This window comes from Cuculus canorus, chromosome 3, assembly GCF_017976375.1.
Source record: "Cuculus canorus isolate bCucCan1 chromosome 3, bCucCan1.pri, whole genome shotgun sequence".
Classification (NCBI taxonomy): Eukaryota; Metazoa; Chordata; class Aves; order Cuculiformes; family Cuculidae; genus Cuculus; species Cuculus canorus.
The window spans coordinates 86,588,017-86,603,232 of record NC_071403.1 but is presented as its reverse complement, the minus strand read 5'-3'; the positions used below and the strand labels follow the sequence as shown (position 1 = coordinate 86,603,232).

Sequence of the window (15,216 nt, the reverse complement as noted above, 5' to 3'; positions counted from 1 at the left end):
GCAGTGAACACATCAAGGGTTGGTAGGCAAGTCAGTATGATTCTTCCCACTAAAACCAATCACGGTGTGCATGCACCATGCTATTGTAAGCCTGTTGCTCTATTGCTATTGCAATACTGCATCTGCAAGAGATTGTGTTAGCCAGAACAATAAGCAAAGAAAAACACTAATGTCTTTCCCATTAATTTTTTTCCTTAGCCATTGTTTATTCAGAGCCACTTGAAATGTCAAAAAAGACAAAATATTCTTTAAAAAATGTTGACACCTTCTGACACAGCCAAAACAGACAAGGGAAAAAGAAAAACTTTGTGTAATAATAGAGATGGGCTCATGCATTGCAATAAAACCATTTCAGCCCGAGAAGCTGCTACTGCAGTCATTGGCTGCCAGCAGGGCAATGTGCCAAAACCCTTCTGAAAGTGCGACTGCAGTTATAGACAAGCAATAAGAAAATGTCTCACATGACAGTGCAAATCTCTGCTATCCCAACACAAAACAAAGAGGGAACACGAATGAAAGCCTTGCATGGTTAGCTGAAAGATGAGCCTTCCTTCCCTGACACGCTTGCCACCTAAGGAAGTGTGAGACAGAAGGAGACAGAAGTATGCTTGTTCTTCAGCGTATGTAGCAAAAAATCTTGCGTATATAGTTCTTCTGAAACTGTTGCTCTGAAAATGAAAACCTGGCCTGGTTACGTAAAGCTTCTGCTGTGTCGAACCAACTCTGCTTCAGATGAAGCAGGACATGACCGTGCCTCTGGCCAGAATGTCAGGGGTTTAATTACCACCTCTGCTGCCGACATTCCCACCAACATCATACAAGTCATGACATCAGCTGATGAAATCTGTTTTTAGTCTGTAAAATGACGCTGACTACATGCTGTCCCCCACCCCTTCTGCTGCCTGTGGGGATGCTACGCCTCCTTGGGCAGAGCTGCTCTCCTGCATGGCATACACGTACAGTGCTAAGCATGGAGGGGGAGGGACGAGCTGAAATAAAATCTCCACTGGCGAATATTAATTGGTTGGGTCTTTTCCCCTCCCTTGGTTTCATGTTTTCCCTCTGCAGGCTTTCCTTAGCCTTGAAGACCTCTTCTGTAACAGGAGCCTGCATGAGCCAGCAGTGATGCTACACGTGAAGGGGAAAGGAAATCACAAACCTTCCAAGGAAGAGCTTTTCTGGCATGCTTTCTGCTTGCCATCTGCTTACAGGCAAACGTCCTTATGAGCCTTCTGTGTTGCAGGTTATGTTCTTTCCGTACGTATCAGATAATAAAGCTGGTTTTAATTAAGACAGGCTGAGCAGACACTGGTGCCATATACCTGTAGTGGGCACTGTGCCCAGGTGAGTGGGAGGTGAGACTGGCAGTCTGGAGACATACTGAGGATCTCAGGGGTCAAATAAGGGATTTACCTAGCCAGTAAAGTATATTTACACTGTGAGTGGCAGATCTGTGTTTCTTTATAACCTCTTGGACAGAAACAGATTATTCTAGACCACTGTTCATACCGTCCCCAAATCCTCTATACACATTCTCCATTATCAAAGTTGTTTCTGTAGTTGGACTGATAAAGGTTGTGAGACGGGTCCAACTCCAACTCACTTGACCCCTCACAGTAGCCCTTGCAGACACGGTGATGGTGAGGATATTAGGTGGCCTGTCAATGAAAGGTAGCACAATGCTTATTTCGTTTAGAGTTACACTGAATTACAGTACTAGCTTTCCCAACATATAAATAAAAAACATGTTCTTGCTAGAATAATTTATACTGATTCCCAGAACCATGCAAGCACATGCATTTCTATGCTAGAATAATCAATGTACCTCTGCTATGCAAAGACTTCAACATTTGAACTGCATAAGACTGTCATTAAAAATAATTCTTTCTCTAAGTAAAGCTCTTCCACAAAAAACATTTCTAATATCCTTGTCAGAACACAAGGAAGAAACACACACCAATATCTCACTGACACTTCTGTACTGTTAGGAAGTGGATTTACACATAAAAAAGCCACTCAGCTAGTCTCTGGCACAAATCAATGTGATAGAGCTGCTCTGATGGAATAAAAGCTTCATACAGCACTACTGTTATTGTATATTGACCCTGATTGTCCACAGGGTCTGTTCATTTAACTAGTGCACTATTTTTCAAATGAGTTTTGGTGTGTTCCATCATGCTGCGTTTCTGCTTTAGGAAAAAACTGGTGGATTGTCTGAACTGTTTTTCACAAGGATCCTAAAATCACTGCAGTTACTGAAACAAGTGGAAGAAACTTGGACACCTCAGGACCAGCTAGCCTAGCAGGACACTAACTTGCTATTCAAGTCACAGGTAACCTTGTTTTTGAAGGGCAAATGGAAAGATCAGCTCTTCTGTAGATCATTTGGTCTGTAAATGCCTTTGCCCTCCGGCATTGTTTGTTTAAAAGGCATAGTGCTTCTTTAGGAATAGGAGTGGCTGGTGACCTTAATATTTAACTAACAATTAAATGTGATCATTGCAGCACAAGGCAAAACCAAAAATTTTTGCCACAGATGATATTTGGAAGAGGGCTGTACAGGCAGCCATTCAGGATGTTCAGATTGCCCTTGGAAAGCCCTCTTCAGTTGGGAAGACCATACCACCCTGGGAGCTGCCTGCTAGAGCTGAAACTGCAGCAGAAAACCATAGAGAAAAGATGGGGATATCAGGCAAGAGGAGTGATATGGGGAAGTTGGAAGGAGCTGTGAGAGACTTGGAGGAGGGAACAGCTGGAAAATTTGCTTTATTAATTCAGCGGACAAACAAGACAGCATCTCCATCAGTGACAATTACTCACCTTGGGCACTCTGGGCCCAGAATGACAAAGGGCTTGGGTGTGGTGACAGTAGCTCCAACATATCCCTTGTAGAAGCAAAATGCCTGGCTCCAGCAGTAAAATGCCCAGATCCCAGCTAATCTCCTGCATCTCCAATATCAGGTGCCATAATTGCTGGGTAATTGCAACTAATACTTAAAATGGCAAATAAGGAAAGCTAAGGAAATGGGTCCTCTGCCTCTTTGAGGTGAAGTTTGAATCCCACCATTATGTGGGCACAGAAGAGGATTGTTCCTTGCTTTACCTCTCACTTTTCCATGCCAAGATTCAGTGGGGATTCAACCAAGGGAACCAGGACACTCACCAAAGGCAAGGCAGACGTGGAATTGCAATCTTCAGTCTAACAGAGATCAAGCCAGAGCCTCCTTTCGAAGTACCTGCATTGGTTGGAGGAAGGGAAATATTTCTGGCCTCATCTTGACATCAGACCACTGGGTGATAAGGAATGTTATGTTCATGAAGCAAAAAAGACAGAGAACCATAACCGCTTATCACAGTAGTACGGATATTCTTCTGGTAAGGGGTGAAGAAGAGGAAACTTCAAGTATCTCTTCTCCGTCACCATTTCTGCATGTTCTCCAAATAACTCTTTTTGAACAACGTGTAAAGCCTTACTAGTCTGAGGAACACATTGGTAACCAGCAAAAAGGCTTGGTATTAAGAGAATATTCGTGAAACACGTGGGGTGTAAAACATCTGATATCCAACCAGTAAAATAGGAGTCATTGCTAATGTGTGAAGGCTTTCCCCTGTAGATATATGATCTCACCGAGAGTAACCAGCCACACAGGGATCCCACCTGCTGCAGCTGCCAGTGAAAGGGTCAGTCACAGTACGCGGAGGGAGAGACAGTGCTGTTTATCGAACTTTCACTTGCAAACTCCATGTTGAGGGCCTGTAATATATAGCCTTCAGTGCTTTTAAATGTTTCCAGTGCTCGGAGAGAAAGCATCTAAGAGGTAGGAGACCCAGCCTCTACACCACTGGCTCAGAGCTTTTGGTTGGAAAACATATCTTGGTTTTCCTATCTGGAAAACTGAAGTGCTACTAGGTCTTTTGAGGTCTGCCCATAAACAATGCCTCTGGGATCTGTACCAATAAAAGCATGAAGAGGTGCTTTAATAACAGAGATGCTAAACAGTATTATCATAGATTGCATGATACAACACACTATAATATTTAAAGCATAAAGAACAAAAGTCAATATATTACATTTGATATATTACACCTGAGATTAGTAATCTGAGCAGCAAATGTATTCAGGTCTGCTGGCAGACACCACAGAAGAGACGCGCAAGGCAAAGAACCTGCAGGCTTTCCAGTAACGTTAATCTGCATTTATATAGCACATTTCGCTTGATGATCTAGAAGAGTTTATTATTAAAGCCCACAGGAAGGTTGTGGGAGTTAAGAACAATGCTGTGTCTTTTTAATTGGTGGGTAACACGGATTTCATTAAGAAAAAAAAGTTGAAGGTCAAAGAGGGTAAATGTCAAAGCTAGACAATTTACCCCTACTACCCACCTTTTGTAACTCTTGTATGAAGAAGTAGAAAGCAGACGGGGATGCAGTGTTAATCAGAAGGTTACACTGCAAGCCATTTCAAAGTTATCATGCTTAGTAACTACCAGTTATGTAGCATAGCTTGTGACAAACATGGACAGTCTGTTTCCTGAGTCAAGAGCTGACCACCCAAGGTCAACATGTCCAACAGCACCCTGCACACGTACAGGTGTGAGGGGAGAGCCCAGACAGACATCTTCTCACATGCACAACCAGAGCCCTGATGCTCTCCTACAAACAGAATTCCCCAAACTGTGTCTAACTTTAAGAAGCAAATCCCTTTATGAAAAACACTCTGGCATCTTCACTTAACTCACAGTCATATCATGCCTTGAAATTATACAGGCTCACAGAGCAGCCTATAGAGTTGCCACCTTCTAGTCCTTAGAGGGAAAGATGCTCTCTTCTGCAGGAAGGGACAACTCTCCACAAAGGCAACTCTTCATGGGGACAATTCTCCATGGGGAGCCATTAGAGTTAAGGTTAGGCTTGGGATTTATCTTAGGGTTAGGGTCAGAGTTGTCACCATGGAGAGGTGTCCCACAGAAAGTTGTCCTAGATCCTTGAGCCATGAGAAGCACTCCTGAAAACCTGAGGTGTTCTGTAGAGCAAATGTTTTCGACCTTTGGCCAGCAGACCTGTGGCATCCATGGCCAATGTGTTTATTATTTAAGAAAACCAGTCTTTCATCACTAGGTTTCAATTTATCATCAAGGAAACTGAACACCCTTCAGAGTATTCTCAGAGTTCACAAATCAAGAAGGCTTGAAAATCACTACTTCAAAATTTCACACCAAAATTCCCATTCAACCTCTCCCTCTCTGGGTAATGAGATATGATAGGACCATGACCCAAGGCAGCGTGGCTGTAGGCATAAAAAAGTCTTCTCAGTTAAGTTATTCATCAAATGAATAAACTGAATGAGTCTCACTTCATATTGAGTCTCACAGGGATCAAAGAAGATGCAGCTACAGAGTTGGAAATCTCATTTTGCATCTCCCCTTGGGAAGGCTTTTTCTGTATGATTAAACAATAGTGGCTCCTGAATCAACATTGTGAAAATCCTTTCTGTACCTCCCCTTATAGACTTTCAGAACTTTGTTACAGAGAAAAAAGTTAAAATTTGAAGATCTACAATATTCAACTGTTGACTGCATAGTTCCATAGGGTAAGGTACCCTCTATATTGCAATGCTAAGACAGACATGTCTCTGCGTGCATGCATGTGAATGAGCATGCAACAACATGTTCTCTCCAACCACACTGGTTCATAGTGATCACACCTGACAGCAAGGCTCAAGAATTCTTAAGTACACAAAAGTTTTGGGAAAATGGACAACAACCTGAGGAGTCAGACCCTGGTAGTGCACATAGTAAGGGAAAGGTCACAGTGGCACCCCATGATTGTACCATCGAAGGCCAATATCAGGAAAAAACCTTGGGCTACCCTTTAGAGACAAAATCAGGGGAAACCAGGTTTCACTGGCTCCACAGCTTGTGGCATGATTTGCTGCTCTCTCATCATGGTGCCTTCAGTGCTCTTGGGACGTGGGCTGTTTGATTAGATGAGGACAGGTTTGTCCTCCTCTGCTCCCTCATCTCCACCTGCAGTACAGGCTCAGGAGGCTCTTGCCCCGCTTTGCCACTGACCTGCTAAACCACTTTTTCTCTCAGCACCCCTGTTTCTCTGTCTTTGAAATTATGATTATGACCTCTGTGAGGCCCTTTGTTGTCCACAGATGGAGTGTGCTGTGGCACATATGTTCATTCTTTCTGGTTTAAATTCTAGGTAATATATCATCGTGGGTTTTCTTGTTTTGTTCATTCAGCATGATTATTAAAAATGGAAATCAATGAACCACCCTGAAAAAAGAAAACACTTTGGATCAGCCTTCTCTTTTGAAGGTAATTACAGGAGAGAAAGCAATTTTGAAACAATGGATGGCAAAGTGCAATGCTTAGAAATAAGATGCAGGATGTATTCGTCCACCCCACAGTTTACTGTTGCAATATTCCTGTTCTCTTCCATTTTCTAAGTCATGTACAAAACGCGTTTCCAAGATAAATTATTTAGCTCTGAACTGCCGCAATGCACAGCAGGATGCCTGTCAGAGCAAAGTGGCACTAATGGAGGATACCTCGTATGATCCAGATGGGCAGATGAGTTCAAACTGCAACAAGTTCTGAGTGCAAATACAGCACCTGAAATCAATGTACATGGGCTGTGAAAATCTGGCTTGATCAGATGCCCAGGGCAGTTTCCACATTTCCTTTTCTTTTCAGGAATGGCCTTGTTCTCTGCCTGGCCAGATGTGCGGAATAAACCGGGGTTTTCTGAAGCCACTGTTGGAGGATGAAGAGCTGCTGTCAGTCTTATGCTGTAGCTGCAGCTCTTTGGGACTCAGTCAGATGCTGAGACTGCTCCTAGTGCACTAAAACCAGCACTTTGGACAAACCAGGGATGCCCAGCAAATCCACAGAGACACTGCATTACCCACGTATGATTGAGCACAGAATTTGCTCTGCATAAAACTTTAACTGCTGAGGCTGACAATCAGAATGTAAAGAAATGACTGTCACATTCCAAGCTTCATTTGCAGAAAGCACTATAAAAAGAGAAATATTAATGCAGGTCTTTGAACACACAGATGGAGAATATTTTCTGTGGAGCTTTGCAAAACAGTAAACAGCCACCACCCTGTCCTGCAGATCACACAAAGCAACAGGAAGCCTCTTCAGGACGGACCAGTGTCATGGTCTGTTTGGATTTCATATTTACAGGAACACATACTCGATACCAGCTATATTTTATAAGCTCTTTAGGAAAACAAACAAAAATGGCAACCAAGGGCTCAATCCCTTTTGCACAAACTAGTCTAACACATGAATTAACTCCTTCACCACCTAATTCATGCGGTTTTGAATTCACAAGTTCTCTAATTCATTACTGGCAATCTGTAACTCATAACTTGTGCGTTTATGAGCAAAATAGTTACTTACTGGTGGTGACAGTTCTCATTCTTCCTCCTCCGTCATAGTGTGGGCATCTCCTGTATCATAACGGGAAGCTTGAAAGCCTCAGAACTCTGGCTGTTGTTGGAACCACTTCAAAAGGTTTTTGGGTGAGTTGACACATTTACACCACCCAGTGTGGAAGTTAATCTCTACCACTGCCTGAGATAGGAGGTCTGAGACAACAGCCTGATAATCGGTGTGCAAAGAGGATGGCTGCAGGGGACAGCAAGCTGCAGAAGACCTTCAGCCCTTCCTGGCTACCATGCCCTGCCTAGGTCTTGCCCTTACTCTGACCTCTTGGTGCTGCTCTGAGGAGGTGCCCAAAACTCACCAGGACATGGTCCTGGGCAACTTGCTCTAGGTAAGTCTGCTTGAGCAGATGTTGGACCAGAAGACTTCCATAGGTTCCTTCCAACCTCCACCCTCCTCTCTGATACTGTGCTTTGGTTTCACTCCTAAAGCACCTCAACTCAGCCCTGATGCCTGCTGGAAAGCGTACTGGGACAAGGAATAATCCCAAACTCCTCTCCAAGGATTCATCACAAAAAAATAGCCCCCAGCCCAAAATATGCTATGGCAAACACAGTCTGAAGAGTGAAACGATAATTTTATTGTGGACATCAGCTGCTGGGCTCAGAAGTCACAGGAGTTCATCTGGCAAAAATGAATCAGCACCTAAAATGACAGAGTCCAAAAGCTCTGACAAATCCATAAAGGTAGGAAGAAGCAGATTCCCTTCACCTTTCTTTGGCGAACACTGTTTACAAGGAATTGTTTATGGCCCAGACGAAAGAGCTATTGCTGGTGTTGGCTACAGGATGGCTCTGGCACCTTACCCCCATGGGTAATGCCAAGCCAGCAATAGTGAGGATGGGAGGTGGGGTGGCAGTGCCCACGCAGTGCTTCTCAGCCAGAGCCTGCCTCCTCCCAGTGCTGTTCCACGCCAGCATAGCTTTTTCCTGCTGTCTCTGGTGGCTGCTGATTCCAACTGACCAATATTCCAACCCTAAAGTAAAGTGAAAGGGGCCCTAAGGGGGACCTGGGGTGGAGGTTGTCTCCAGAATGGCCATGTCTGTCTTGCACTGAGGAGCCAAGAGCAGGATAGATCCCAGGGGAAGGACCATCTCCCTTCACCTGCTGGCAGTGCTCTTTGCCTTGGGGTTCACCACGAGTTCCTGGCCTCCAACTAGACTTGGTGCCACTGATCAGCAGCCTCTAGGCCTGGTGGCTCAGACAGCATTTCATCCACTGCACTGCTCATCAGCCCACATGGTGTTTGCATTCTTCTAGTTTTCAGGCACATCTCCCTTTTGGTGCAGCCTCACAAGGCCGTCTGCCAGCTCCCTCTACTCAGCTCTGTGTTCAGTCCTGGGCCCCTCACTACAAGAAGTGTCCAGAGAAGGGCAACAAAGCTGGTGAATGGTCTGGAGCACAAGTCTTATGACGAGTGGCTGAGGGAACTGGAGTTGTTTAATCTGGAGAGAAGGAGGTTGAGGTGAGACCTCATCATTCTCTACAATTACCTGAAAGGAAGTTGTGGTGAGATGAGTGTTGTGTCTGTTCTCCCAAGTAACAAGTGATAGGAAATGGCCTCAAGATGCACCAGAGAAGGTTTAGATTGGATATTAGGGAAAATTTCTTCACTGAAAGGGCTGTCAAGCATTGGAACAGGCTGTCCAGGGAAGTGGTTGAGTTGCCATCGCTGAAGGTATTTAAAAGGCATGTTAGTGTGGTGCTTAGGGACATTGTTTGGTGGCGAACTTGGCAGTACTAAGTTAAGGGTTGGACTTGATAATCTTGAAGGTATTTTCCAACCTAAACAATTCTATGATTCCCTCAGCATTTGAGGCTACACCCCATCGGACCTCATCAGGGACTTATACATCTCCACTTCACTTAGGTGTTCTATGATCTCATCCTCTGCTGCCTACCAGATCCTCTTGCATTAAGAGTACACCTTCTGTGTTCCAGGTATTCCCCTAGCTCTCCAGTGGTTGGGATGACTGAAGACTCATCTTGCTAGAATCATCATGCCCCAGAAGTAGTGGCATAACAACCTAGACGAGCCTGAATTTCTAACATAGCTTAGTGAAGGTCAGGAGAATTTTAAGATGGAGCAAAACAATTTCCTAAAATGTGACCAAAAGATGAGGTCTTGTGGCCATGGGGAACTGGGCACAGCAACCGTTTGCACTGCCTTGTCCTGTTCTCAGTCCTGCCTTATGGCGCTCAACAGCCATGGTCTTTACTTCTCTGCCAGCATTTCAGTGGGGAAGCAGCCCCTGAGGTTTGCATTCAGCACCCATTGTTGCCACCTGCTTAGCAAGAAGATCCCTAGTGCCTCAGTCAAGACAGCACGTGTCTTTCCCTGAATTTCCTGTGCCCATGCATGGGGCACCCACAGTCAGTTCCACCCTCCATCTGCAGGTCTCCCTAGGCCACTGCAATGAGGATTACAAGTTCATCTTTTCTGTTTCCAAAATGAGAATGTCACCTCCTGTTAGGGGACAGGGAGAAAGATGATGAACAGCAGTCACTAATAACTTAAAATGTACACAGAAAGACCTTTTGACATGCTGATACTTATGGGTAAAAGCCATTTTGTAGTCATCTTCCACATCCTCTGGCAGATGTATACAGGCGTGATGTATCGTGGACATGAATCCCCACCTTTAAATTCATTGGTCTGGCCTAAAAACCACAATATTTTTTAAAATAAATATTTTTTTCTTTGTCTTTTTTATTTGCTACTAGATGTCAGTTCTTCAGAAAGTAACCATATTCTCAAATGGCTAGAATTTGCCTCTTTAAAAAAAGCCTAGAAATTGTCTCTTTAGAAAAAATAAATCCATGAATAAGTTAAAAGCCAGGTACTTGTGAAAGAACAAGGACCTACAAACTGAAACTGAAAGAAAAAAGAGCCAGCATCATGAGATTCACAAAAAAATTGTTGAGATACGATAATGATAATAACAAAGAAATAACAGGTAAGACACATCAGGAAAGACCAGCCTCTGAGTCATAAAAACAGAGTCTGTCCCCTGGGGATGCTTGCAGCTCCTGCCACAATTTTGCAGGTTACCTCTGCCTGCCCCATGCCTTTGGATATCAGTTCTCTGTAGAAGGGACTGGAAGGGCTGAAAGATCTGAAACATCAAGAGCAACCTTCAACCAGCAACTACAGCCTTATCTCACATGCCCTTATGTACACACCTTCAGTTCCTGGTGCAGATTCCAGTAAACAATCTGCAAAACAAATACTTCTGGTACACATGTGTTCCACACTAGACATGCAGCAGTTCAGTGTGTGACCAAATGCTTCACTCACCAGGATCATGTCCTTCAATACCAGTTTACACAGCCTCTGTTTCTGAGAGCCCCAGAAAACTGACTTCTCCACTGGATTCAAGCATAGCCATACATTAAACCCCTAAGGGCACGACTCGGACTAGAATAATTCAGGGGTAACAGAAAGCAAGGAAGCCACATGAAATAAATGACAACAGCAGGGTGGTGCTCCCGGCCCTGGATTCCCTCTTCCATCCTTGAAGACGTAGCAGCGCTAGCCTGGGAAAGCATACAGGCGTGCTAAACACCCTCTACACACTGTCCGTACTGATAACTGTCATTTGTCTTTCCCACGGGTTAGCACGGGAGGGCAGGCTATGAACATTTCCACAGGTACGTAGCATCCCGCAGGCATGGTATGCAGTGGGAATCCCACCTCGGAACACTTTGATGCCACACGGCAAGAGGGCAAGTCCAACATCTCTCACTCTGCTCTCCAGCCCCTTGCAACACATCATTAGCGCTATCCTCTCCCAAGCTACCCGCCTAGGGCAAACTTATGCAAGGTTGGGTTTGGTCTCTCAGACCTCTGCCCGAAAGTTTGCTGCAGCAAAGCTACAAAGGTCAAAGAAAACCCACACAATCCAAATAATTGTTTATCATCACAGCAGTTTTACTGCAGTAATTCCAAAAAGGAGGAATTCCTCTGAACTATACACTTGGCTCCATCCACTGAATCAAACTTATTCCCACAATTTCTCCTGTATTGCATTACTCAGCTTTTCCCAAGTCTTACAAAAACTAGGACTTTGGTGCCTTGCCACCCAGAAACCAAAGGAAGCTTCCATGAAACCAGACAAACACCTCCCATCTTCTCACCAACGCCATTAAAAAAGCAAAACAAACCAGAGAGGTTGTACAAGTCAGCCTATAAACCCCGGCATGAGGAGAGCAATGTCAGTGTAATGGGGCAAGAAAGGGAGGGTAATTATACCACACCAAAATTGCAATCGTGCTGCATTCCTTTCCGGTGAAGGCCGACAAAGAATTAGATACACCTTTTTAAATCATCAAAGGGAGTGGCTGTAAGATACAAGGTGCTGGGATTAAGATGACATTCAGGGTTTGCCAGTTCTCAGCAATGGCTGTGATGGCTTGGCTGGGCATGGCACATCACTAACTGTTCCCAAATAGTGTTCACACCATGCCACTCTTTTTAATCTTTATGCAATTCTCAGTATTTCAAGATTCCCACTGAGCAAAGGGCTGTATGAGCCTCAAAATGGAAGATGATACTTACCCACAAGGTTTTTTGTACTTGGTCAATCAGTCAAGTTCAGTAACTTGTACCTCAGGATTATTCCAGAGGAGCACAAACACTTGTCATGTTGCTCCAGCTACTGCCGTCAGGTCTGCAAGCTCAGGCCCTCAAGCATGAAATCTCAAGAGCCTCCCTGTTGAGAAGGCTGGTATAAATACTGAACAGGGCCTATTTTGTGCAGATGATTTAACAGGGACTGCATGGGTGAGGGAACAGATTCAGGTCAGACCTCTCCCTTTTTCAGAAGAACAAGTGTAGGAGCTTAGATGGCAGCATCCACCCTGCAGCCCTTTGCAGAGCGGAATCTGCTAGAAAGCTGGGTCTTGAGGAAGCTCCTCTGTGGTGAGGAGGCACACCACTGCTCAGAAACCCAACCCTGCTCCATGTACTGCTGGGCAGCACCCACGTAGGCACTCCTGCTGGAGAACTCCAATGGCAGAAATAGACCACAGGACACAGAAGCAAAGCTCCTGCTCTGACTGCCTCACCTTGTTTGTGGTGCAAACAGGGTTTTCAATGACCTCCTGGGTTTTCATGGGCTGAGAGTAAAGCACGGCACAGAAACAGAAAGGCACAGATTGTCAGTGCCTTAAAAACCCATTAATGTCCTCCCACACCCGTCACTTCATCCTGCAGGTTGTTCCAGTCAATCTTTCCATGGCCAACAAATCAAATCTTGCATTTGTGCTAATTTTCAGAAAAGACGCCACAAGAGACAAACACTAGGCATAGCAGCTAGCCAAATGGCTAAGTCTTGGTATTTAATTATTTGGAAATGCCAAAGTTCCATTAAGACCAGCTACAAAGCAAAGACATAATGATGACCTCTCTCCTCACAAGAATTCATGCTTTGGCACAAAGGACTGGCTGGCCTGATTTTGTATCCAATAAATTTAATCTTATCCAATAAAGTGGCTCCCTGTACAGCAGAGGAAAACACAACGTGTTCTGAAAACAGCTTTTGGGCATCATGTAACACTGCACCAGTAAATAAAAATAAAAAGCTTTGGGTGATTTCTGCTCTCCCTTAGGCAAACAGGAAAAAAAAGCATCATGCAGGTGGCATTGGCACTGGTGAAGACAGAGGTGAGCAGTGCACAGGAGCTGACAAAACCATTAAGCCAACTCCAGTTCCTCTTTGTGGAGGACTTTTGAATGCACTCACCACTCGAAAGCCAACTGTTTCTCATCTGTGATGGTTTCACATTACTGCACTGTTTATAAAGTCAGTCTCCTGGCAGTATTTGAGGAAGGTGCTTTTCCATGCGGTGACGGCTGACACACGGTATTTTGGCATGAAGAAAACAGTTCAGTGCTTTTTCCATACTGAGACCTGGTCTACAGGGATGCCTGCTGCTGGGCTGATACAGCAGAAGAAAATGTGACTTCAGCAGTGACTTCTAGCAGAGCTGCATGCACAAACATTAGCTTCTATGAGCCATCTCCAGCTGGGCATCCAGAGATGAAAACATCCCAAATTAGTGGGCACTACCAAAAAAGTAAACAAGCATCTAAACACTTGCAAAATCTGTACTAGCTGTCAGTAGCTCTTGATTTCTTGAATGGCATTACCTGCTGATTGCAAGTGTTTCCCAACGGACATGCACAGTCATATTGAAACCGTAAATATTGCAGTGACTTAGCTTCTTCCACTCCATTTTACACAACATGAGTAATTAATCCTCAGAGGATGAAGGACAGCAACATTTGCTGACTCAGCCCAATGCACAGGGAAGAGGCATGAAAAGCCAAGCAACCCATGCACCATCCTGCAGGACACAGGCCAAGCCCAGTCATTGTGCCACATTGCTAAAAAGATGTTCATCCCACCAAATCCCAGGAGTGAGGAAGCAAGAAGCCGCCTTCCTTAATCTCCCCCTGCAGGACCCTAAACTCATCAACAGGATCATTACAGCATGCTTGAGGAACAAGTCACTCCTGCTGTGGTGCAGGCGAGGGATTCCTGGCATTGCACAAAAGACGCGAGCAGGGCTGGTGGCCTTGGAGGGAGCTTGGCCATGTTCTCAGCAGAGCAGGACACCCACAGACACTGCCACGTTGCATAACTATGGACACTGCACGTAAATAGGAGCTCCCAGCCACTGACTTATGCAATTACCAAGTCTCATTAGGAGGCTGGCAGAGAGGATTTCAAAGGAGCTGCTTGCTGCCCGACTTGGCTGAGAGGCTTCCGCTCGCCTAGCACCATACCAGCCTCTGGCAGACCATGTGTCTCACTGAACCAGCTGCTGGGGCACTCGACCACCGACAGTTCATGCTGTGGGGCAGGGCACGAGGATGCAGGGGAGCATGGAGATCGTTCATTTGGGGGGCTGAGTGACTTCTCCATCTCTGGAGAAGGGGACTAACCCAAGAATGCCCAGCTCAGCCTCTTTGCAGGGTCCAAGCTCGGGAATAAAGGTGCTCCCTAAAACAAGGAGCTCCTCTCCAAGCACCCTTCACCTGCTGGCCCCAGGTGACGGGCCCATCACCAACACCCCGCCAGCACACCCTGGGACTCCATGCCCAGGGCTGGGGTCTCCATGCTCATGGCCAGGGTGTCCCTGCTCAGCACAGCCAGGGTCTCCATGCCCAGGGCAGGGGTCTCCGTGCTTGCCAGTGTCTCCATGCCCAGGGCTGGGGTCTCCATGCTCAGCACAGCTGAGGTTTCCATGCCCAGGGCTGGGTCTCCCCACTCAGGGCTGGGGTCCCAATGCCCAGGGCCAGGGGCTCCCTGCTCAGCACAGCTAGGGTTTCCATGCTCAACACAGCCAGGGTGCCCATGCTTAGGGCCAGGATCTCCATGCCCAGGGCTGGGGTCTCCATGCTCAGGGCGGGGGTCTCCATGCCCAGGGCGGGGGTCTCCCTGCTCAGCACAGCTGGGGTCTCCAGGTCCATGGACGGGGTCTCCATGCCCAGGGCCGGGGTCTCCATGCTCATCACAGCTGAGGTTTCCATGCCCAGGGCCGAGTCCCCGTGCCCAGGGCCGAGTCCCCATGCCCAGGGCTGGAGTCTCCCTACTCGGCACAGCTGGGTTCTCTGTGCTCAGCACAACCAGCTCTCCCTTCTCAGGGCCGGGGCGACCATGCCCAGGACAGGGGTCCCCGCGCTCAGCACAGCTGAGATCCCCACGCCCACGGCCGGGCTCTCCACGCCCAAAGCCGGGGTGCC

The 15,216-nt window shown here is 46.1% G+C and overlaps 1 protein-coding gene across 1 annotated transcript in view; it reads right to left on the bottom strand.

The window, feature by feature from the left end:
- LOC128851832 (uncharacterized) overlaps nt 1-15,216 on the bottom strand; it is a 69,387-nt gene that overhangs the window by 25,225 nt on the left and 28,946 nt on the right. The window lies entirely within an intron of this gene.